Source organism: Canis lupus, chromosome 8, assembly GCF_011100685.1.
Source record: "Canis lupus familiaris isolate Mischka breed German Shepherd chromosome 8, alternate assembly UU_Cfam_GSD_1.0, whole genome shotgun sequence".
Lineage (NCBI taxonomy): Eukaryota > Metazoa > Chordata > Mammalia > Carnivora > Canidae > Canis > Canis lupus.
The window spans coordinates 17877478-17904118 of record NC_049229.1 but is presented as its reverse complement, the minus strand read 5'-3'; the positions used below and the strand labels follow the sequence as shown (position 1 = coordinate 17904118).

Genomic DNA, 26641 nt, shown 5'->3' with positions numbered 1-26641 from the left:
CTTGCCATTTATCTCATTATTTATTTCAGTTATATTTTTTATACTTACATTTCCACTTGGTATCTCTTATTGGTTTCTTGTTCTTGCTTCATGTTCCTACTATGTCATCCCAGGTCTCCTGGAGGGTCTTTGGCATGGTTATTTCACATTTTTGGATCATTTGTTTCAATAAATCTGCTTTCAGTGTTAAAAAAAATACAACTCCCTTATTAGGGAGTGCTAAATAAGTTATAATAAATCTTATGATGAAATATAATTGGGCTTTTATAAGTGATGTTTACAGAGAGCATTTAAAGATGTAAAAAATGTCCATAATATAAAGTGAATAAAAACAGTGCAATATGTAAGAAATATAGACAGTATAACTTCAACTATGCAAAGTATGTGTGTGTGCACTCAAAAATATTAGAAGAAAATGTACTAGTCTTAACATCTCTTATATCTAGATTTAGGGCTTAAAGATCATTGTTATTTATTTTATGTTTTCTATGCATTATAGATTACTAATGACAAGAATTAAATCTATAATTAGAAAATATTTATGTTAAATTAATATTTATATTGTAAAAATGAACAGCCTTAGTATGAAAACAGCAACATTTATTTTGGCTAACAAAGAATTTTATTTCTACAAAACCCATGTAAATGTATCTCCAAAAGAAAATAGTATAACAAATCTCTCATTATTTCAGCTTTATTTTTTATTTTTTTTAAGATTTTTATTTATTTATTCACGAGAGACCTAGAGAGATAGAAAGGCAAAGACATAGGCAGAGGGAGAAGTAGACTCCATGCAGGGAGCCCAAAGAGGGACTTGGATTCTGGGACACCAGGATCACACCCTTTGCTAAAGGCAGATGCTTAACCACTGAGCCACCGAGATGTCCTGATTATTTCAGTTTTAGAAGTGAAGAGGGTAGAAGTGTGAGTAGACGTTTCTTCTCAGTGTCTCAAGAGTGCCATATGTATATAACATATATATAGGGGTCTTCCAACAACAAATGATTATGAATGATGACTCCATTTTCTCCCTGAATTTTCCGTGACCGATAAGAGCATTTCCCAACAGCATACACTCTTGAAGCAATGTTCCCTTTTCTCCTGATTTCTCCAAATCTGAGGTCACTCTTCGTCATGACGAGAAACTGCTCAAACTGTAACTATATCCCAGAGAGGAGATATATCTGAACCTCCAGTTCAAATAGGTCTTTGCCACCGGACATTAGGCAATGTCTAGGCCAAAAGACTGATCAGAATACCACAGGGCCATTTCTGCTGATAAAAAAATGAGAGAGGAGGTTCTCATTCTACAGACTGAAAGGGTCGTAAGACTATATAAACTTTATTAGGGAAAGTGGGCTGAATGTTTTCCTTGTTTTATAATTCTCCTTCATTGGAATGCTAGTGTTCAAACACACAAAATTCAATAGGTAAAAATAGAGGAAAAACTCCAGCCTTTTTGTCCAAACTTTGATTCCTTAAATCAAGTTTGGTAGATAAGAAAGAGCAATATTCAAAATTGTTCTGATGGAGGATACTTAGTGATTCTTCTTACTTTGACTTGTAAGCAAGTTTGTAAATTGTCTTTCTAGAAACAAATAGGCAGAGATATGAACTTGTTAGCAAAGAAAATGTGATTAAACATTCTTATCTACTGAAGTGCCTGTATCCCCTAATTTTATTTCAGAAAAGCAATCAATTTTACAATCATATTTTGCTTCTACTCTCCTCCAGAAGTTTATATATGCTCTCAATTTATATTATTATTTTATTATTCTTGATATGAAAGGATGATAATATTATCTCAGCTTTCATGGCATGCCCACCAGGGAAGCAGCCAGGTGAGGGGCACCCGGAGGGCACAGTACCCTTCTTTTTTCTCCTAACAGTACAGACCACAAGGCAGGATTGGCTTTCACACTGGCTCCCCTTGCAGGCATGGGCCTTCCTGCCATCCCCAGGGCAGAGGCCTCCTAGGTACTTCCCTAAGTCAGGAGCTCCTGCAGCTGCTGGCAACCAGGACTGTTTTCCTGCCAGGGAGTGGGGAGTAGAGCAGAAGAGCTTGGCACCCCTGTGGGAATAATTTTCCTCTCTCCCTCTCCTGCACAGCCTAGAGACCTTCTCAGGCTCCCCTCTCAATGGACACTTGCTATGCGCCATTGTCTATATATGCTGTCAATTTATACTATTATTTTATTATTCTTGACATGAAAGGATGACAATATTATGGTTCTCTTTTTAATAATTCATAAATGTCTCATGATATATTTCAGGACCCTTCCATCTTCTTTCTCAACATTTGCTTTGAGTGTAATAGTTAAATATCTCTTTATATGTTTCACTTTCTTCCATCTCCCTATTTATTTTAAAGTTCACCCAGAAAATCCTGCCAGCAATTGTCTCATGCCTCTGATAATTCACTTGCTTAAACAGAAACCCTATAAGCAAACAATAGTTGTTTTCATTCTGCACAACAAATCAAGTAGTATTCACTGAATTCATTTGTAACTTCCAGCCACAGACACTAACTAGATGAACATCCATTAATATGATTTTCATATGTCACCCAAATATCTTTCATTATCACATGAGGTGTGACTTGAAAAAAATTAGGCATATTTATTTGTATGTGTGGTTTCTGAAATTAAAGGCATAGTAGATATGGCTAATTCTACTTCTAACACAATATTGTATCAAAGCAACAGGAAATTCCCTGCTGCAAAGATTTCACCAGGAAGTTACAGGCCAAATAAAATCAGAGTTAAAACAATCACATACTGCCAAATCAAATATCATTGGAGAACTGAGACTTAGAGGCAGAAATTGAGAGAAAGTAACACTACATTTCCAATGAAATCTCCAAGAAATTTTTGTAACCTGGAGAAAGGCATAGCCAAATGAAAAGGAATGAGAAAAAATTACAGTGGAATGGAGTAAAGAAAGAAAAGACACAGGTCAATAAAAATAAATCATTTTACATCAGCTTTTGGTTCTCCTAACCCTAAAAATACTAGAAAATTTTGAATTTTTCCTATTTGGCAAATATGATCAGGTGCCAGCATTTAGGTTTCTTCAGAATCTCAGAGTATGGAATATTTCTACACTTTATCATGATGTTAAATCTAATATGTGTGTCTTTTACTTCTATTTTTCCCATCCATGTCTTAAATATACATTCATATTATTTAATGTAGAGATATATGTATGCATACATATATGTGATATATATGTGTGTGTATGTGTGTGTGTGTTTGTATTGGGGATATGTAACCATGTGTGTGGGGAGGGGGCTGGGGACATCCCCAACACATAGGAGAAAGTGTCACTTTCCCAGCATATTGACTCTATGGAAGGATCAGTCTTTATAATGACCATCCAGGAATATGTGGAGACAAAGCAGACCAAAAGCACTCTGAAGCGGCCCTAGGCCCAACCAGCCAAGCTGACATCACATTGTGCATCATAATTCCATATCAGAAGACTCAGACAAAGCGAAGAATCTAATGATGCCAGAGTTAACTCTGAAAGATACAGTCACAGAAAATACAATGCATGTTAACACTGTGTATTCAAATCTGACATGAGGGACTACATAGATAATAAATGCCCAGGTAAAGAGAACAGGAAAATTATCCCAGAGGGGATGTTTAGAGGACTCAGCATTCATTTAGAAAAATATATGAGAACCTACTATGTGACAGGCAATAATCTGGGCATATGCAGCAGTGAATAAAGTTGACAAAATTCCCCAATGTTCTAAACTATACATCAGTATAGGAGACAGATAATAAACAAGATAAATACAGAGTAATAACAGCTTAGGAGAAAATAAAACCAGGAATAATCGATGTAGCAGATAGCCCCCAAAGATGACCACCAACAATTCCTCCTCTTCCTGTATTCACTCTCTTCTCCTTAAAAGATTGGGTCTATATTCTCCCTCTTTGAATCAGAACTGGCCTCATGACTAGCTTTAATGAATAGAAGAGGCAGAAACACCAGCTCCAGGCCTAGCCCTTATAAAACCTTGATAATTCTGTGTGGGCTCTGTTGGAATACAGCTGCTATGATGTAGGGAAGTTCAGACTATCCTTCTGGAGAAAGAGGCCACATGCATAGACTCTGGATGATGACACCAAGATGTAGATGGTGATGAGGGAGGAGAACCAAGATGCACCTTTACAGTACCACACTGTCTTGATGACCACAGCTTTGTAGTACAACCTGAAATCTGGCATTGTGATGCCCCCAGATATGGTTTTCTTTTTTAAAATTCCCCTGGCTATTCGGGGTCTTTTCTGATTCCACACAAATCTTAAAATAATTTGTTCTAACTCTCTGAAGAAAGTCCATGGTATTTTGATAGGGATTGCATTAAACGTGTATATTGCCCTGGGTAACATTGACATTTTCACAATATTAATTCTGCCAATCCATGAGCATGGAATATTTTTCCATCTCTTTGTGTCTTCCTCAATTTCTTTCAGAAGTGTTCTATAGTTTTGAGGGTATAGATCCTTTACATCTTTGGTTAGGTTTATTCCTAGGTATCTTATGCTTTTGGGTGCAATTGTAAATGGGATTGACTCCTTAATTTCTCTTTCTTCAGTCTCATTGTTAGTGTATAGAAATGCTACTGACTTCTGGGCATTGATTTTGTATCCTGCCATGCTACCGAATTGCTGTATGAGTTCCAGCAATCTTGGGGTGGAGACTTTTGGGTTTTCTATGTAGAGTATCATGTCATCGGCGAAGAGGGAGAGTGTGGTATTGGCACAAAAACAGACACATAGATCAGTGGAACAGAATAGAGAATCCAGAAGTGGACCCTGAACTTTATGGGCAACTAATATTCGATAAAGGAGGAAAGACTATCCATTGGAAGAAAGACAGTCTCTTCAATAAATGGTGCTGGGAAAATTGGACATCCACATGCAGAAGAATGAAACTAGACCACTCTCTTTCACCATACACAAAGATAAACTCAAAATGGATGAAAGATCTAAATGTGAGACAAGATTCCATCAAAATCCTAGAGAAGAACACAGGCAACACCCTTTTTGAACTCGGCCATAGTAACTTCTTGCAAGATACATCCACGAAGGCTAAAGAAACAAAAGCAAAAATGAACTATTGGGACTTCATCAAGATAAGAAGCTTTTGCACAGCAAAGGATACAGTCAACAAAACTCAAAGACAACCTACAGAAGGGGAGAAGATATTTGCAAATGACGTATCGGATAAAGGGCTAGTTTCCAAGATCTATAAAGAACTTATCAAACTCAACACCAAAGAAACAAACAATCCAATCATGAAATGGGCAAATGACATGAAGAGAAATCTCACAGAGGAAGACATAGACATGGCCAACATGCACATGAGAAAATGCTCTGCATCACTTGCCATCAGGGAAATACAAATCAAAACCACAATGAGATACCACCTCACACCAGTGAGAATGGGGAAAATTAACAAGACAGGAAACAACCTATGTTGGAGAGGATGCGGAGAAAAGGGAACCCTCATACACTGTTGGTGGGAATGTGAACTGGTGCAGCCACTCTGGAAAACTGTGTGGAGGTTCCTCAAAGAGTTAAAAATAGACCTGCCCTACGACCCAGCAATTGCACTGTTGGGGATTTACCCCAAAGATACAAATGCAATGAAACGCCGGGACACCTGCACCCCGATGTTTATAGCAGCAATGGCCACGATAGCCAAACTGTGGAAGGAGCCTCGGTGTCCATCGAAAGATGAGTGGATAAAGATGTGGTTTATGTATACAATGGAATATTACTCAGCTATTAGAAATGACAAATACCCACCATTTGCTTCAACGTGGATGGAACTGGAGGGTATTATGCTGAGTGAAGTAAGCCAGTCGGAGAAGGACAAACATTATATGTTCTCATTCATTTGGGGAATATAAATAATAGTGAAAGGGAATATAAGGGAAGGGGGAAGAAATGTGTGGGAAATACCAGAAAGGGAGACAGAACGTAAAGACTGCTAACTCTGGGAAACGAACTAGGGGTGGTAGAAGGGGAGGAGGGCGGGGGGTGGGAGTGAATGAGTGACGGGCACTGGGGGTTATTCTGTATGTTAGTAAATTGAACACCAATAAAAAATAAATTTAAAAAAATAAAAAATAAAAAATAAAAAAATTTAAAAAAAGATGCACCTTTACAGCACTACATACAGACACATTTGAGAAAAAATTATAAATAATGAATTACTGTTGACATAACTCAATAAATTTGGGGGTGTTTCTAATATATATGCAGTTTTAGGGAAAAGGTAACTGAAATGTCTAGGAAGAGAAAGTAAAAAAGGAAACTGGCAATTATCAAGATGAAGAACTACAATTTAACAGTAAGATCCTCTATACCTGTTCTGAGAGAAGAGCAAGGAAATCTTTAAATTATATAAGAAGAGAAAGCCTGAAGGTAAGCATACTAAATCCTACTGACCACTGGAAAGGAAGACATATGCTACATTTCTTTTTTTTTTCTTTTATAGATTTATTTATTTAGTTGAGGGAGAGAGAGCATGCGCTTGAGTGTGGGGAGGAGGGTAAAGGGAAAGGGAGACAGAGAATCTCAAGCAGATGCCATACTGAGTGCAGAGCACATCATGGGGGCTCAATCTCATGATACTGAGATCAGAACTGAGCTGAAACCAAGAGTCGGATACTTAAACAACTGGGCCACCCAGGCACCCCACATATGCTGCATTTTTAACCTTGGAGCTGAGAGGCAAAGAATGATCTTGATTCAGTTACAAGTAGCTTTAACTAAATATAGCTAGGGAGCCACAATTCTAGGAATGGTACCTGAGTAATTGTCATGCCTAGACCTAATCTCAATGATATCATCCTAAACCTCAAGCCCAAACTGGAGGCCTCAATGGAATGAGACTCTGAGGAGTCTTCAGGGTGGTCAGTAAATTTTGCAGGTGTGAGGGATATGAAGCACTTGGGGCTAGAGAGCACAGTGGGGTAGACCATTAGTTGATAGCCTCCAAGTTGACAGTTGACAGACCAATGTCCAGCTAACTTATTTCTCCAAGAAACCATACCTCCAGGTGTTCACACCCTATGTAATCTCCTACAGTGATGCTGGCCTTGGCTATGTGAATGATTTGGGCCAATAGGATATTTGCAAGTATGATGTAAGCTGAAGTTGGTAAGTCCATCACCTTGGGGCCTATCCTCTTGGAACACTCCTACTTTGGAGCTACCTTCCATGATTTAAGCAAGACCTGACTATTCTGTTGGAGCAGAGAACTACATGGAAAGACGCTGGAAGATGAGTCATCCTGTAGAGAGGAGAACTGAGATATACCAGCAGAGCTTTCAGCTGAATGTAATTGCTCCCAGGTAGGAAAGAAACATCTATCTACCTGCAGAATTACCTTAAATAATAAATAATTGCTGTTTAAACCACTAAATTTTAGGGTAATCTTTTAAGAAACAATAAATAGACATCTGAAATAAGGGATAAGAAGTAAGAAGATTTCATTGAGAAGATCTAGAGGTGAGAAAGAAGCCTCTAAGATAGAGATAGATAATTGAAAGGAGCATTCCAGGCAGAGGAAACAGCAAGTGCAAAGGCCCTGACGTGGAAGTAGGCCTGGCTTATTTGAGGAACTACAAGGAGGCTTGTATATGTGGAGCAGAGTGAATAAAAAGAACATTAAGAAATAAAGTCCGAAATAGTAACAGGGGTCAGATCAGCCTGGGCTTTGAAGGTCATTGTAAACACTGACTTTTATCCAGAGGTTGATGAAAAGTTATTGGAGATTTTTATGCATTTTTAAATTCATTCACTAATTATCTATATAGCCTGATGGTGGGTAGTTTCCTAGTGCTGGCTATGCAATAATGAATGAGGCCTGCGGTGGGTGGGCAGGGGTAGATGGGCAGAGCTACAGGGGATGTTGAGAGGATGAAAGAAGAGGAGCAGAATCACAAAACAACTGGACCAAGGAAAGATGGCTTCAGTTGGCTCAGGCCAACCTGAAGGATAGAGACTCTTTTAGACAAGACCCCTCTTTATTTTCTTCAAAGTCTCTCTTCAAGATAATTTGCTACAGCTTTACATTAAAGCACATTATACCTGCAAAAGAAACCTCATTTCTCTTTTAATGCAATTAAATTTCCTAAAAGCTTTTTCCAAATAAATCATGGCGTTTCATCAGCCATGCACAAAAGATCCTGCCAGGCTCCAGTATTCTGTGCTCTAAGTGTGTGTCAATACATTTATAGAAAAACACTCTGTTAAATTTTAAAAGAATCTCTTCGAAAAGACACTGTGTACTTCCCAAAAGGTACTTTACGAATATAGTACTTTACAGATTGCAGTGAGGTTTCAGAGCAATTGACTCACCCCTGCATCATATTCTTACAACCAAACTAAATGACAAAGTAACAAGCAAAGAAGGCATAGAACTAACATTATTATAGCTTTAAATAAAAGTTCATGAAGCAATTTTCCTTAAGTGTGGTGCCATACACATCAAAGTATATTTGGTAGCATAGATGATGACAGAGTAATAAGAGAACTTTGTCAGGCTTTGACATGAGTAGTTTCTGGAAAAAAGTGTGAAGATCTGGTAGGGGGTGGGATAAATTGTATTCCTCCAGCTGGTCAACCTATCAGTTAACAGTGAATCTGGATGGTCTCCCAGTTCAGGTCTGACTGTATTTAGAGTAACAGTTTCATAGAACTTCTCATCAAACATACCGAAACAGAAGTGTTCTCTTCAACAAAATAAAATCCCTCTACTTATCTTATTTTCCCATGGGTTTAATTTTTTTTAATTTTATTTATTTATGATAGTCACACACAGAGAGAGAGAGAGAGGCAGAGACACAGGCAGAGGGAGAAGCAGGCTCCATGCACCGGGAGCCCGACGTGGGATTCGATCTCGGGTCTCCAGGATTGCGCCCTGGGCCAAAAGCAGGCGCCAAACCGCTGCGCCACCCAGGGATCCCTCCCATGGGTTTATAAAAATGAAAAATCCCAAAAATAAGTTGCTGCTTTAGAACTGACCTATGTCCAGCTAACTCATTTCTCACAGTAATGCAATGAAATGGTCTTTTTTTGCTTTATGTCTCTTAACTTCTAATTAATGACAGGATTTCAATTTCCAGATAGCTGATATTTAATGACTTCATCAAGCATTTGTTCTCTGCCAGCAGCTCCTATTTTTTGGACTTAAAAGTCAGAAGCTTTCATCTAAGAAATAGATAAGAAAAAAGTTAAAAAAAAAAAACTAGCATTGTTGTTCTGGATCTTTTAAAATCTTCTATAAGGTGTTTTAGTTTCCATTTTAAATCATTCGATCTCAAAGACCTAGCCTAGCTTCTCTTGAAATATGATTCTATTTTAAGACACATCACAAAATTTCTTGTGTTCTATACCACTATTATAGTCTCTGCACCATTTCTGGCTCTACACTTTAATCTCTTCCACAATCTAAAACAATAATTTCCATAGATTCCAATCAGTCACTTATGTATTTGACTCTCTTCAAGGGTTTTGGCCAATGTTTCTCTAGGTTCACCTGAATCGGAATCATTTGGTGTTAAAATTCAGGTCCCACAGCTCCACCTCAAACTTACTGATTTGCAATGTCTAAGTGGCCCACAATTTTTGACAAACATACCAATTGACTCAGATGTACCAGAGGTTTGAGGGTACTACACAAGGCCAATGGTCCTTAAGCCTTATGAGACTCTAATAAAATACTTGCAAACCTTTAGCCTAACATGCACAGGGGGAACCATATTTTGTGCATTCTCTCAGGAAATTGACAGGAGCCCTAAAGCCTATCAATGGACCCTTTCCTCAGAGTATCTAGATCCTGAGACCAGAGCCCCTTCTCTCATAATTTTCTCTGTGAGGCTTCTAAGGAAATCGGTGCAGGGAAAATGGAATACCCATTGTACTCTGTTCTGTTAAGGAGAGCCATTGACAATTTCTGTCTTTTATCTCAACCTCAAAATGAAGTGTATTTCTTCTCATCCAATTCACCCAAGTATTGTGAAGCTGAAATTGCTTTAAAAGCATTAGAAGAAAAGTACTATATAAATGCAAATAATAGGAAATTTGATTAAAAAAAAAGAATAGTCATATCCAAGTGCACAACAGCTGCCCTATCAAAAATGAGCAGTTTGAGGTTTCACTGATACTGTCATTCAATAGACATCAGAGAATAAAGACTATGAAGTGGTTTTCCAGAAGTCTTCATGAATTGCAGGCATATTTTTCTCATGCTATCAAAGTAATATGCCACATAGAGAACTAAAAGACATGAGGAACCATAAATCCTATAGGCTTGCTACTACCACCCCAAAAGGACAAAAGGATAAAGGAGCCCTATCACTGATGGCGAAATGCTCTACAACTTCCAGTTCAACTCCCACAAGGAAACTCAGGGAGCTCTGAAGAGAATATTCAGATCACCACTCTCTCCCTGTGCCAAAAACCATTTTTAACACTTAGCACAAACATCTTTCCATTATATAAATCATCTGTCCACATTATAAAGTCTGGCATTTACCATTTTAACTGCTCAGGTTGTCATGTCTACCATGGCCCCTGATCCATCAAGTTGGTTTTTGAAACCAGGGCAACAGTGCTGGTACTCAACCTAAGGGGATTCTGATGGTAGGCTAAGTCAATATAAAAAATAAAAACAGGAGGATATATTTTTTTCTAGATGCTCTGCTGTTTAGATGATATATCTGCAACTATTCTCAGACCTCCTCTGAAACTATCCCTGAAACTGCTTACAATTTAGCCAGTAACTGCCCACAGCACTCCTTCTTTAGTGCTACAAATTAGAGGAGCACTTGGATAAAATATTTCCCTTAGCCAATGAGTGAGTGGCCAACAACATTTTGTAATGCATAGTTCTAATTATAAATAAGATATTAACAGAACCTTGCGAGAGTAATCAAGGACGGAAAAATAACCTTACCTTCAGAACAGCAACCTCTGCATAGCTCTTTTGCCTGAGCTCCAGAGCCCACATGTTAAGACTCTTAAGAATTATACATGACAGAAAAGGAAAGAGTGTCAGTTATCATGACTAAGGAAACTGAAGCCTTATTTCACTTGATATGCATATTTGTGTTCTTTTAGGTCAAAGTATTAATTCTCCTCTTATTTGAAGAGACAGACAGTTGGGATTGCTTATTTACTTTTCAGCAAATCCATAAAGAGAAACAATCCATATTTCTGGACTTAAATAGAAGAAATTGATCAAATACAAAGGGAAGGCCTGATCTAGTACCTACCAGAAGGGAGATGGGAGACAGAAGAGAGTTCATGCTTTTGAACAGAGGGTATGTATGCTATAAACTCAAGGAAATGCATTATTTTACTTTCTTCCCACAGCTCCTCTGCAGGAGGCAGCACAAAACCAAACAGAACAGTCTATATAGCCTAAGATCAGGTCTCAGTTCTAAATGTCTCTTTATATATGTAGTTAGTGGACCTTAAGCAAAGAGAAATTTGATGATTAAAAACAGAGATCATCTTGTATCCACAGCATCTCTTTCTGCCACTTTAGGAAAAACTTCCAAATATTCTAGCACATATCAAAACCAAAACTCTCATAACCACAGCAGGAAATACTATATAAAGAAGAAAGCTAAAGATTCTTACTTGAACAACTTTTCTTTCTCTTCAGATCAAAAACTTTGAGCCTATAGAGCTTTCATGCTCTATCGTTCAATGAAAGGATTCACAGAGCTAAATAGTTCTAATTTTTCAGTCATATGGAATAGAGCTATTGTAGATAAGACTAGAAATCTTATAAAAAAATCTCTATCCTATTGGTTACATCAATAGAATTCTTCCATCATAATATCAATGAAAAAATACATCTGCATATGACATTTGGAATAAATGTTAGATCCTTCCCTGAAATTGCTTATTACCTTACCTTTTTAAAACCTAATACATTCCTGCCACAGACTGAGTGTACTATTTTATGATGAGGACAGAAAAGTCCCACTCGTGATAGGACTACTGTATCACTCTTTCATGTTCAGAAATGTTACTAGTGTTGTCCATGCATGTAAATGGGTTTTGAAAAAATGAACAGCAGTTTCTTCTCCACTTGATACATGTAAAATCCATTTTTCATCAACATTTTTTTGAAGAACCTACCACTGATTGCAGCTCTGCTTTTCTCATCACAGTCTGATGGATGTTTTTGCTCAAAATAAGCCGCCCTTCACTGATTGCTGCAGGCTGCGTGGTCTGTCAATTGTGAAAATACAGCATTCCCCAGCTAGACCACATTGCTTCTTGTAATCAAAGAGTCAGATACAAACATTCATTCCAATGATTCCGCGACCCTGATCTCTATTTGCTTTAATGCAGTGTTCATTTTCACTGTGAGGTATCCTCAGAACAAAAATCCCACAGGTTAGAAATCGAGTCACTCACCCCAGTTAAGTTAAAATCTTCCCCTCAGTAAGAGAGTAAGACTCTCGTTTTTCCTAAAATATGTGCAAAAGAAGGGTAAGTTTTCTTTTAAAATACAACTAGGTGGAAGCTGCCATTTTTATGAGGATATAGAGAAGTACAGAGTGTGGTAACTACAAACTAAAGATTTGCATCCCTGACAACAACTCTAATTGTTATGAGTTTAATAACTGTCGATCAAAAGAATGTCAGTTAAAAGCATGGTTGCAAAAACTCAGAAATGAACCCAAAACAAGATGGCCAATTAATCTTTGACCAAGAAGGAAAGAATATCCTGTGGGAAAAAAGATAGTCTCTTCAACAAATGGTGTTGGGAAAACTGGACAGCAATGCGAAAACAAATGAAACTGGACCACTTTTTTACATCATACCCCAAAAATAAATTCAAAATGGATTAAAGACCTAGGGGTGCCTTGGTGGCTCAGTTGGTTAAGTATCCAACTCTTGGTTTTGACTCAGGTCATAATCTCAGGGTTGTGGGATGGAGCCCCACCTCACCTCAGGCTCTGTACTCAGCAGGGAGTCTGCTTGAGATTCTCTCTCTCTTCCTCTGCCCTTCCCCCTGCTCACTCACTCACTCTCTCTAAAATAAATAAATAAATCTTTTTAAAAAATGAATTAAAGACCTAAATGTGAGACCTGAACCCATAAAAATCCTAGAGGAGAACACAGGCAGCAGCCTCTTTGACCTCAGCCACAGCAACTCCTTTCTAGATATGTCTCTGGTGGTAAGGGAAACAAAAGTGAAAATAAACTATTGGGACTTCATCAAATATCTGATGGTTACCAGAGGGGAGGTGGGTAGAGGGATGGGTTAAATAGGGATAAGGACTAAGAAGTACACTTGTGATGAGCACCAGGTGATGTGTGAAGTGTTGAATCACTGTATCATACATCTGAAACTAATATGACACTGTATGTTAACTAACTGGAATTTGTTTATTATTTATTTATTTAAGACTTATTTATTTTAGAGAGAGAGAACAGGAGGGAGAGGTAGAGTCTCAAGCAGACTCATGCTAAGTGCAGAGCCCAACTCAGGGCTCAATCTCACAATCCTGAGATCATGACCTGCGCTGAAATCAGGAGTTGGATGCTTAACTGACTGAGCCACTCAGGCATCCCAACTAACTATAATTTAAATAAAAACTTTTTAAAAAGCACGTTTGTGAATCTCACACAAAAATACAGGGAATGAATCTGTTAAACAGAAAGACCCTGAGCTACTTCTTATGTACTGCTGCTAGAAGGAAGATGTGGAGTTTAATGGTGTTATTCAAAAAATAACCACATTATATTCAAATTTATGTGCAATGAAGACTGATTTTAAAGCTCCTATTCCAAGTAGGAAATTACTTCTTCTGCCAAAAGGAGTTAGCATTTACATCAACTAGGACTAGGTTCAGCTATATAACAGAAAAAAGGAATGGCTCAAATTCTTAAAAGAGAGAAGAAAGTTGAGACTTCTAAGTCTCTTATGCATAAGAAGTCTGGAGGTAAGCAACTCAGAGCAGGAATGATGGCTACAGCATCATCTCATACTCAAGTTCTCATCATTCTTCCCCCATCTTGGAGCATGATTTTCATTCTCAAAACCATCATATGGTCCAGGTGGCTGCTACAGCTACAGCCATTACATCCACATTCCAGACAGTAGGACAAAAGATACAAGGAAGAAAATCTCACTGCCTCTTTGAAGAGAGATTTCCAGGCAGTTCCACACAACGCTGCTACTTACATTTCATTGGTGATAATTTTACCTAATTGTACTGGAAATGGAGATAAATAGTTATATTTGAGGCCACAAAGAGTCTGGCTAAAACCTGAGGCTCTCTTACTAAGGAAGAAGGAAGAATGAACATAATAGAAAACCAGTGATACTTGCTTCAGCACTCACCCTTCACCAGCATCTCTGCTGTTAGAGATATCAAATGACCTTGGGCAAGTCACTTAAATCTCTCTGTTCTTCAATTTCTTCAGCTCTAAAATATCTAACTTATATATTTTTTTGAAACTTAAATAAGATTATATGTGTAAAAGGCCTAGGGCATATAGGTCCTAAGCAAACATTAGCCCCTTCCACATATCAACAGGAGAAGGTTCAAAGGAGCTAGACTGGACTCAAACTGGCAAATTTCTTGGAGCCTATAATTGGAACCACTGTCCCCTCCATCAGGGACAAACAGCGTTAGTTCTCCTGGCACTTGATGTTCCTTTTCTTTCCTATACTATGCCCTATATCCAGCCAGTGCCACAGAAGCCTAAGCAGATAACTGGGCCCACAGAAGCTGTGGCAACTGGAAGACTCTTTGTATAGAAAGAACTGGATAAATGAAAAAAAGGGAAAACATAAAGGAACCCCCTCCCCCCAGGAAAAATGGAGGAAATAAATTTTCCACTAAGATTCTAGTTTTTTGGCAAAGACAGCAAACCATTCAGATTTCTAGCAGTTTATACTGTCTGGTCAAAAGAAAGTCCTTCTAGATTACTCACCTTTGATTTATTCCTCAAGTCATTGGTCTCGAAGAACCCATTAACAGACTGGAAATGACAGGATAACCCATCACCACTATGGACCAACACTACAAATCCTCCTGATAATTTCATCCATTTCATGGGGAAGCTAGAGGGTTACTGATAAATTGCCTGCTACCATAGGCCACGTTCTCTCCAAGCATATACTGAGATGGAGTTTGGGGTGCAAGATGTTTGTGAGGGATAACCCCTGTGAATGGAAGGAGTAGAACCATGATTGGGCAGAAGGTCAGTTAAATTGTAACAGCTGGCAGGGAGCTCTGGAGCAAGAGCTGTCTAACAGAATGTCCCCCATCAGGCAGCTATGGCTTGATCTTTATTACCACCATCACTACCACCCCCACATCTCATGAAATCATTAGTGGTGAGCTGTTCTGGAATGGTAGGACCTCTTCAGATTGTCTACTTCTGCATGGCTGGGCAGCAAGAACTTCCTTGAAGAGGAACAAGGCAGCATAAGTCTAACCCATCTGCCATAGAAACCAATGTCCAGCATAAAAGATTTCAGTGTTTTCCTCGCTCTGCTGTTCATACATTGATTACTTATCACAAATGGAGTTGACAAAAAATCACTGTATTTCACTCCTCAACTCACACATCACAGAGTGTATGTTTAATTGATAGCAGGTTTGAAATGCTATATAAACAATTCAATTAAGATTAGGAAGATTGAAAAGTCAGGCTTACTCTATCAGCCTTCTTGGTGTTAAGATCAATGCATATAAATAAGGATTTTTCAATTTAAAAAAAGATTTGAATGCATTTCATAATCAATAGAAAGAACAGGAAAGATAAGGACTGTGGAGGAAACTGATGTTTTAGCAGATTTCCAATATTTTCTAAATCTTGCTGTACCAGGAAGCAAACTGTTTTAGTACTTATTTTCCAATTTTCAGTTCTACTGAGATGCAATGGATGCTTTCATTTTCTAGTTAAAATGTTCAGTGGTAAGCTAAATTTCCTCAACTCTCAGGGTAATCTTGCAATTGCTGTGTGTGTCCTTCCATGGGGATTCCCTCTAAGAAATGCCAGACACCCTTTATTTCACAAAATTACCAAACTCTCAAAGAAGCAAAACACACCAAAAGAATTTTGCTGCACTGGAATCAAAATCACTCCTTGCTTAACAAATAAAACCTAGTTTGTCATATTAAGTACAACTCCATAACAGTCTAAAATACAGACTAGTTCCCTCTGTAATAAATCATTTTGAATTTTTTTTTTATTTTGGTGGGGCATGGTGGGAACTGTTCAAGAAACTGGAGTAGTAACAGAGCAGATTACCAAAACACTATGCATTTCACATTAACATAGTTTGATTAACTACCAGTTTTGATCTTAGCCTTCCTATGGAGCTAAGGTTCTCACAATAACTAATAAAAATGTTTCTTGACCAGGGAAGTTTACTAGGGAATGTACGAGAAGGAGGAGCTAAGAAGGGAATACAAAAGATGTACAAGAACATTCAGCTCTGTGAAGCTAAGTGTTTAATGAAGAAAGGACCAAAGCTGAGAAAGAGTTTTTGAAAGGACACCAAACCAAGAGAAGTAACTCTAGATCAAGGGATAACAAACCATAGCCCATTAGCCAAATCCAACTCATCATTTGTTTTTGCAAATAAAGCATTATTGCAACACAGCTATATCTACTTGTTTACATATTGTCTGTGGCTGCTTTCGCACTACAACAGATAACAGGATTCAAGAGTTACAACAGATTATTGATCAACAGAGCCAAGAATATTTACTAACTGTTCCTTTACAGAAAGGGCTGCTGACCCCTACTCTGGATTGTTACAAATGCTGAGTCACAGAGGGAATTAGGGCAATAACTATGATACAGTCTTAAATGGAGAAGTAAGCTTCTTTGGGCAAAGAGAGAGCTAAGGCAGGGTCTTCAGGACAATCAATGATCTCTTTTAATGCCTATATGCCAAACCATGCAAACTGTGTTTACCTGCAAGTAACAATCTTCTGTGGTAATCTCTTAACATATTTTTAGTGACTCTCCTACCTCTCCTTTCCCCCAGCTTTCTCTCCTTATGCCTCCTCTTTTCTAATTCACACTCTCCTGGGCATTTTCATAAACTTTTTCAGCACCAAGTAACTTCTGTAGGCTGATGACTCCCAACTCCACATCTCCTAAACCTGAGATGTATACACCCACTACCTTTGGAACAGCTCTACTCATCAAATGCAATACACATAAAAACTCACCCCATCTTTCCCCCTAAATAATTCTAGTGATGAATTCTGACTGCTTTAGTTAGATTCCTTGCTCCACTCTTATTATCTCTGTAGCCCTGGGCGAGTTACTTAAATTGTCTAATACTTAATTTCCTCATATGTAAAGCTGGGATAATAATAGTACTTACTACAGAGTATGGGTAGGATTAAATGAGATGGTGTATGTAAAGGTCTTAGAAGAATGCCTTATACAAAGAAATGGCTCAATGACTATTTTAATGTTTAATATTTTATTTAATGTTTTATTTTTATTTCCAATATTAATAACTAGCACTTCCATTAAATGTTACCCTTTACCTTGGCTCTCCCCCTGAAATTCTGGCTTCTGTATACACCCACATAGCATACTTGCTCCTAATAGATCAAGGATTCAGCATATTGTTTTGTAATTGCTTATTTATATGCTCTCATGCAAGTCAATAAGCAACTTGGTGACAAGCTATGTCTGATTTTACCCTTACTACTGAAGGGATATCACAGAGCAGACATAGTGGGCAGGTGGAGAGGTTAGTGAGAGGGTACTAGGTGAGACCTAAAGAGGAACTTTTAAACTAAGTCACTGAGAGTGAGGATGCAAGGGGATAAAAGGATTTCAGAAAAGTTTAGAAGATTCAACAGAACTTGTCAATGATTGGATATCAGCAATGAAAGAAAATCTCCCATTTTACCTCCTACCAGCCACAAGTTTATCTATTCTTCAAGTAAGAATATTTTCAACAGAGCAAAGTCTGCTTTCTTGAGCTAGGACTCATAGTAAGAATGAGAATTAGATGTGATTTCAGAAAAAAAAAAAAAAAAAAAGATGTGATTTCAGATTTCCTCTCTGCCCAGCTTTAATGTATTAGTCTTCACCTAGTCTCCTCATCATTTTTCTTATCCATCAACCAGAATAGCACAATAGATGAGAGCAGAGGCTCTGAAATCAGGCAACGCAGGACTTGTGTTTCAGCTCCTCCCTGATAACTGGGGACCATAGGCAAGTAACCCAACCCCTCCAAATCTCAGTGTCTTGAATTTTTTTAATGAAAAATTTGTAATCTATTTATCTATTTACTTATTTATTTTTATTTTTACTTTTAATTCCATTACAATTAACACACAATGTTATATTAGCTTCAGGTGTACAATATGAGGATTCAACAATTCTATACATCACTCAGTGCTCATCATAAGTACTCTTAATCGCTTTCAACAATTTCACTAATTGCCTCCCCTCCCCCCATCACCTTCCCTCTGGCAGCTACCAATTTGTTCTCTACAGTTGAGAGTCTGGTTTTTTTGTTTGTCTTCTTTCTTTGTTCATTTGTTTTGTTTCTTAAACTCTCCATATGAGTAAAATCAGTTTTCTCATCTTTAAAATGAGAGTGATGATTCTATCCACCTTGCTGGTTCATATGAAAATTAAATAGACAATGCATGTAGAGCTTTGGGCACAGCACTCAGCAAATAGTAAATGTTCTATATTCACTTTATTTTATAAAATAAACATAGTGACATAGTGAATCTTTAACTTGAAGACCCATAAATATAAGAAACTCTTAAGACAGAGCTACAATTTTTGTTTCATACATCATAAAATATAATTATACCTCCAGTTTGGAATTTTCTTAAAAAAATAGATATTGAATACCACATGAAGTCAAAGGATAAAATCCTAACCACTAATGACTATTAGAAGATATCACTAGGAACTGGAGTAGATAAAAAAAAAGTCAATCAACTGAAATCATTTGACCTCCCTAATTTTTTTCATAATAATAAGAATTTGTACTTTTGCTCAAGAATAAATGATGAATTGCCAATCTAACCTTTATCATATAATTGCTCACACAAATTTCTTTACATAAGTTATGAATTTATCACCAAACCTTTTAGAACTCAAGATTCTTATTCACTATAGAAAAAGAAAAGACAAAAGATATGTTTAATAATTCCATCCTGCTAACAAATGGAAAGTAAATGTTTTGAGCAGCATATTTTAGTATTATAGCTAACTTAGAAATGACTGGTTTACAGAATTTAGTATTTATTTTTGCTTAGGGACACTATAAAATCCAAATGGCTTATCAAACTCTTCATTGGAAAGCTGTTCTATTTACAAAAGTTGACTACTGTGACAATGACAGTTCATTCTTAATTTTTCATATTAGTCAAGTCACATCATTATCAGTATGCTTTTAAAAAGTTAAGAATGACTTTTAAAATAAAAGCAACCAAAACCTAAGGGCAAGTTCTCCTAATTCTTCTCCCCCTCCAGGACAGGTACTATACTTCCAGGGTTCAGATATCCATTAAATCTCAACCTAAAAGGGTTTGAAAAGATAGAGGCAAGTTTTATGAGAAAAATTAGGTAGAATCAGAAGAAAGGTAGGTGAAAGGAAATTCATTCCAGTTGGGCTTTTGACCCTCTTGTAGCTTCAATTGAATCACTTCTTTCTATACCACTCTTTCCTTATTTCTGAAGTAATAATTGTCATCTCATTATCTTGAAAGTTTGATTTAAGAACTAAATTCTAGGAATTTCTCTTGGCCTCATTTTGCCATTTGAAAAATGATGGAATTGTATCAGACACTTCTAAGCTTGCTTTAGCTTTCAAATGCTATGACTCCAATAGGTCATAGGTTATTTTCATTACACTTAAAGACAACTTATCCAGAAGACCCCCGGTCTAGTACACCTATGTTATACATATAGATAAACACTTAACTATTAACACAAACAGAATATTAAGATGTACTTCTTTAGGTCCCTAAGGAGACAGAATATCAGACTGAGAAATTTTGATAGAAAGTCAGGAAATGGAAAGGCCAGGAATATAGAGACCTATCTAGAGAGAGGAGAGCCATGTAGAGGGCAGGCTAAGGGGTCAAGGTTAAGAACACTTCCTTCATTATGTATGTTCATGGGAAATTTTCTTGGAAAGTAGGAGTGGAGATGGCCAGTTCAAGAAGAGGGGACACTCCAAAAGAGAAATTTGTGAAACATTAAAGACTATTTTATCATGTTGAGTTATTTTGTCTCAAGATCTCATCATCTCCATGAAGATTTTTTTTTTTTGAGAGAAAGAGAGAGCACATGCAAGTGGGGGGAGAGGTGGAGGAAGACAGAGAATCCTAAGCAGGCTCCATGCTAGGCAGGGCTCAATCTCACTACCCCAAGATCATGACCTGAGCCAAAATCAAGAGTCAGATGCTTAATCAACTGAGCCACTCAGGCGCCCTGATGATGATGATGGGTTTTATAAGAGAATGTCCTCAAAAATAACACTTGATTGAAAAAAAAAAACTTGTAATCGTATAGGAGAAATTTTACCATATGAACAAACCTATTATGAAGCTTAAAGTTGCTATAAAAAATACTCTTATAGTGAGGACTTGTTCTGAGGAAGATTATGGTAGATAGAGAAAAAAAATCATCATGGCACTCTCCACTTCCCCTGCTACATTTGTCTCCTATCCACATCTCACCCTTCCCTTGGTTTTCTTCTACCATCCCCACTTCTCAGTCCTGAATTCCTCAGGCAGATCATCATATACACCCTCCCAGCCATGGACTGAGCCTGGAAATACTGCACTTTCCTTTAGAACACCTTCTAGAAATGTGGTGCAGTAGGATGAGCATGGGCTTTGAAGTTGGGCCACATGAATTCTGGCCCCCTATAAACATGGGAAAATAACATCTATGTCAGCCAAGTGCTGACATCTAAAATCGCTGTGTAGTTTAGAAGTGGTAATATATTTAAAGCACCTACCACGGTCTCTAGATTATAGTGCATGCAAGGTAAGTGAATCTTTTCTCCCTATTTCCAGAATGAGGATTTCTTCAGTGTGGTAGCATCATGGTTGAAAATCATCTGATAAACTAATTCCCAATGGATGTTAATAATTAGTGGGAGTTTAATGATACTACTTCCTTAATCATACAATGAAAGAAAATGCTTGGAGACATCATACTTTAAAAACAATTTCTGGTGGGGTAGCAGGTAAGTAGAAAAGTTGAATTTTTAGGTGTCCTGTTGCATAGGTAAGATGTTTTCTGGAAAACTTTGCATGGTAACTCTTTTGCTAGTGTTTTAGAAAACCAATTTCGCAATTTTGCCCATGAGAAACTTGAAATGTTTTCAGCTAAGAAATAAAGATTTCTGATCTAACAGAACAAAAAGTAAGGGAAGTCAAAGAAAGTTGCTTCAGAGGCAATTCTAAAGCACTAGGATTTCCTGACAACTTAGAAAGATCTGTTTTATTCTTATGTAGAAGAGATAGTATAGGAGAAAACCTGTTACTTGTCTTTGTGGGAAATGAAAAGTGAAACTGAGACCCACAAAACCACCTGATTGTAGGGTACCAAGAATAAGATTTGATGGCACTGGTGATTTTGTAACACCCTCCTTGCTGTGAGTATATGATGACTCACAAGAGAAAAATGATATTTATGGAAAAGTAAAAATAGAAAAGGTGAATCGTGACCCAAAGGAAACTTCATCAATACCATACACTCATTTATATGAATGAAGTCATTCTTCTAAAAGTTTAAGTTAGTCATAATTAATCTATGACTATAGGATCTTTATGTAAGTCTCCAGTGAAATGAGAGTTAGTATAAATACCCATAAAATTTGAGCATATTTTTAAAACCCACAATTTTGGCCTAAATCACTCAAATAAGACACCAGTGGCTGAGCTCCTTCTGTGGGGGAAGTGCACTAACTACCATCATAGAGTAGAAGCTGACATTATCCCTGGAGTTTCCTTAAGATTTCTGAACATCTGATTACTGATAGTCTACAACTCACAAATTATATAAACCTTTTGAGAATTGAGAGTTAAAGCTTTCTTTTCATTTCCATTATATTAGAGAATAATAGCATTGTCTCTCAAAGAAATTAGAGGCCCATGGCTAATATTTACTGTGGACAGTCTTACTCAGAGTAATCCTCAGCAAATGTCAATTGTATGCATAGTCGACTAATCAGAGACAACGGGAGCCCTGAAAGGAAATTATGACCCAATGGAGACTTCAGTTTATATGCCTTTCCCAGAGTAAAACACTCAGCGATCTCTCTAAGACTAGAATCTGTTTTCTGACTTTCAGGCAGAGCTCTTGCCTTGTTTCATACTTCTACCCTAGGAAGCAGGGTGCAGTGTGAATATTTTTACCTCCAGATTAGATCTGGCACTTCCCAGCAATGTGTTCATGGAAAAAAGACTCAACCCCTTCGACATTCTAATTTCCTCATCTGTGAAATGAAAATATTACATGCAGTTCATATAATGGCTGTGAAGCTTAAGTGTATACACATAAAACTTTTCCAAGGTTATAGCGCATCAGACAATTTCAACATTTCAATGGCTTTCAAAGACAAATATTTATTTCTTGCTCTCTTCACTAAGCTGGGACTCTGTGTTATTTTGGAACCCAGTACTTAGTTCAGGGACAGAACTAAGAGGGCAACTGGACGTCCATAAAGCCTCCTAAAACCTCAGCTCACTTAATGCTTTCGATTTTATTCATATTCTAAAGAGCAAAACAAGTCACATAACCAAACCCAAAATTAATAAGAAAATCCACCTATCAAGAAGCAGCAAATAGAAAAGATAAACCAATTACCAGAGCATAAAAAACATCAAATAGGATCAGTGTGTCCTAAATATTGATTCTATCCCTTACTACCTCTCTAAGTCTAGATTCCCAGGTACACAGATTATAGGTGTTTATTAATTAATTATTGATCCATAAAATGGTTGGTGAATAATTTTCATCATACTGGTAGTATAAATAATTACATAGGTTTTAGCCTGGAAATGTAAACAACTTTCTTTTAGATGCTTGAGTCACATATTTTAATCACATAGATTTTAAACTGAATTTTTTTTAAAGTTTCGTGTCAAATGTTTTCTAACCCTTGAAGGACTGTGTGCTGTCCAATGCTGATTCTCAATATATAAGTTTTAGTAAAAGATTGAAAGCACTATCAACTCCAGTAATGACTTCTCAACTATATTAAGATGTGCTTCAATAACTAAGTTAAAGTCTCTGAAATAACAACTGTCATGACTTAGATGGGTGCCAGGAAATATTGCTGTATCAACCTACATGTATAGATAATGTAGATTGAAATAATTTTAGGGGTAGTTTTGTAGTGGTCACAATTGTGAAAAGTCTCAAAAAAACTTCAAAAAGAAAGGATATTTCATAATATATTTATTATCACCCAATATTACTTTTTACCACCAGCATCTAGCGTTAGAACTTCTAGGACTACCAGAAAAAATGAAGAAACTATGATTAAGAAATAGGCGTTTCTACTTTCATCCAAAATTGCCATTTGTATGAAGGTGACTTTGAATAAATTATATTCATCTTTGTTCAGAATCCTTGACTGTTTATCACAATGAAATATTAAGTTGTATACTCACAAAATGCCTAGATAAGAAGGATATTCTCTTGGGCTGATTTCAGTGATGAATTTGGAGTTAGTGTCTCTCTGGGAGAGTCTATATTGCATAGGACAGCTTCATTTATAATAAAATGCTTCAGTATTAAAGTGACCCTGAAACAATAGAAGATGGACATGCATAAATGTCTGTTTGGAATGAATTTATTTATGTGTCATTCATCAAAAGGGATTAGTTATTCTCTAGATTAGTACTATGCCACCATTACTGCCTTGTATGGATAAGACTTTCACAATAATTTTCCATTTTCATCTATCTTTTGAATTAAATTAAATTAATTTTAGTGTACAAGAGAAGAAAAACTTTCCCAGAAGAATCAGTTTTGTCCTAAGCACTGTTCTTCAAAACCACACCTCCAGATCCCAGGGCTTTATGCATTCACTCTCCTTTATTATCAGGAGCACAATGATTTAAAGCATAAGAAACATCATAGGGGAGAATCCTTAGGCAGGATGCATTACAGAATTTATTTAAAGAAACACAATGTTTAGAAGAATTTATAGGAACGGGCTTAAAGCAAGAAAACAGGCAACCAAAATATTTGTATGATTTTCAGCAAGTCAATATAAATCTCTTGCCCAGCCCTCCAAAATTTCTCTCACATGGTTTTTGTCACTTAAACTTCCTTCTACACAACAGAGCAATGCAACACATAGTATTAATGCTTAAAGTGTGTATAAACTTGAGAATGATAGCACATTATATTCCCAACAGATATACAAGTAATTAAAACCAAATCTTTTCCTGAAAGTATGTTTTTAACTGAGGAAAAGAGCAAGCAAGTTCTGCACATATAAATAAGAAAAACAGGAAGGGAATCCATGCAATGGAGAAAGGAGTACAGAAAAAGCAAGCTTGGTGCATCATATTTTCTCTAGAGTTGCAAAGAGTGGCTAACTTCCATTGCATGATCCAACCTCTGATCATGCTACTGTGACCAGCTGTAGCCCAAATCAAACTTAATACCATTTTGGTGGAAAGAGGATTTAAGTTCTAGGTATAAATACTGGAACCCAAGTATCAGGAAATATCACTTGCAGAGCTGTTCTGAAAAAAGGGATGATATAGACAGGACATGACAACAACTTAATGCAAGGACTAAAGTAGGTCCACCAATGATAATGAGGCACATTTGGTTTCAGTAAAAGAAAAAACTTCCTAAAAATTGGAACTGCCCAAAACGAAGAAGGCAGCCTTTTGAAGTGATGAACTCCTTGGTACTCATATGTTCAGTTAAGGGTAATATGAATAGGATGACTGATTAAGAGATGTGGAAGGAGTTTGTACCAACTAAAACTAAATTTGATGCTAAGCACTTCTAATTTCTGAGACTACTAGGAAAGAGAGTTTATCAGACATTAGTATAATAACTTAGAAAATAAAGGGCTTTTTTGGAGAATGACTATAAAAATGACAAAAAGTAAATGTTACAAATAAATCTAGAGGCCAGAAAAGGCATGAACATGACTGGCAAGACATGACTGGCAGTGGTAAGGAAGAGCAGGTAAACAGGATACATGGGAATAAAATTTTTAAAAAGAGTCCTATGATCAAATATATTTGAAAATAATGAGTTAAACACTATTAAACAGATTTCCATTGAACCATAGCTGTTCATCATCATTTTAAGTTTCCAAGGGAGGGAAACAATATGCAGTGTCTCCATTAAATCAGTTTTTTACAGAAATCTTTAGGAGCCAATACTTTTAAGAATATATAATAAAAAATAAATACTGAACTTAGTATTAAGAAATACTGGACTTAGTGATGGTGAGTCCAAGTTTGGACTTAGAACACCGGCTTGTACTCAAAGCCTAGTCACAATGAACCTAGTTAATTCACAGATCAGAAACAAGAATCCCAAGCCAATTTGGGGAGGAAGAACAGTAAAGTGAATCTCAAAATTTTTCCTAATATTTTAAAACCCATTTTAGCACATGACTTAACTAGGAAATTATTTTGCCCTGTAGTAAAAGCCCTATGCTGCACCAGATTCTGTATTCTAAACTGCCGGTCATGAAAATAGAATTTGGATAGATATTTCATAAGTAAACTAAAGAACACGAGCTGGAAATACTTCAGAGGGCCCAGTTTCACTGTTTAAAGAAAATATTCATCATAGCTATCATGTATCAAATATGACCAAGTGCCTGATAATGTAATCATCACCACAATTCCCACTTTAAAGGTGAGGAAATTAGAGATCAGACAAAATAAATAACACTTCAAAGATCTCTTTGTTAGTAAGCTATAGAGACAGGACTCAAGGTCTGCCTAACTCCAGAGTCTATACACTCTTAAATGGTGGATGGTGCTGCTATTCAGTGATTCAGGAAGCATTAAGGACTAGCAATTCAGAGCAGACAAGAGAATAACAATCTTACATATGGACTTGTTACTATATATATATATACACATACACTGTATGACTGGACAGTGCATAAAATCCCTTTCTCTTCCTATTATACTCAAAACCCATGACATACATTATAAGGCTCTGGATTACAAGTACCTAAGTGATCTAGTCCCTACCTACCTCACCAATTTTATCACTTGGCACTCTCTCTCTCTCTCTCACTCGCAATGCTCCAGCCACAATAGTTCTGACATTCTCTACATGGCACTATGCTCTTCCTTACCTTGGGGACTTTGCACTCACTGTTCTCAGCACCTGGAACAGTTTCTACCCTACACCCCTTCACATCTCCCTCCAGCCTCAGCTTAAATGTCACTTGTTCAAAGAGTACATCTTTTTCCACTGCATCTACAATAGCTAACCCTCTCCTCTCTTCCCATACACCCTATTATCACAGTAGTATACTGCTTTGATTATGCTAACTACAGAATGCAATCTTTATTTACTTATTTTCCTCCTGCTTCACCAAATAGTGATCTCCCTGA

At 37.0% G+C, this 26641-nt stretch overlaps 2 long non-coding RNA genes across 4 annotated transcripts in view; one reads left to right on the top strand and one right to left on the bottom strand.

Moving 5' to 3' along the window:
- LOC102156547 overlaps window positions 1-26641 on the top strand; it is a 146320-nt gene that overhangs the window by 118990 nt on the left and 689 nt on the right. Inside the window, exon 9 of one of the 3 annotated variants that reach the window (XR_005363195.1) lies at window positions 16436-16596. The exons of 1 other annotated variant lie outside the window; for it this stretch is intronic. This is a non-coding gene — a long non-coding RNA (uncharacterized LOC102156547). Of the gene's footprint in view, window positions 1-11216; window positions 11327-16435; window positions 16597-26641 lie in introns of those variants that run through there. One more of the 3 variants, XR_005363194.1, reaches the window with a different exon arrangement.
- The window catches only part of LOC111097009, a 32559-nt gene continuing 6737 nt past the window's right edge, over window positions 820-26641 (bottom strand). Inside the window, exons 2-4 of the long non-coding RNA XR_005363201.1 lie at window positions 23702-23835; window positions 22442-22521; window positions 820-1272 (exon numbers count right to left, since the gene is read on the bottom strand). This is a non-coding gene — a long non-coding RNA (uncharacterized LOC111097009). The remainder of the gene's footprint in view (window positions 1273-22441; window positions 22522-23701; window positions 23836-26641) is intronic.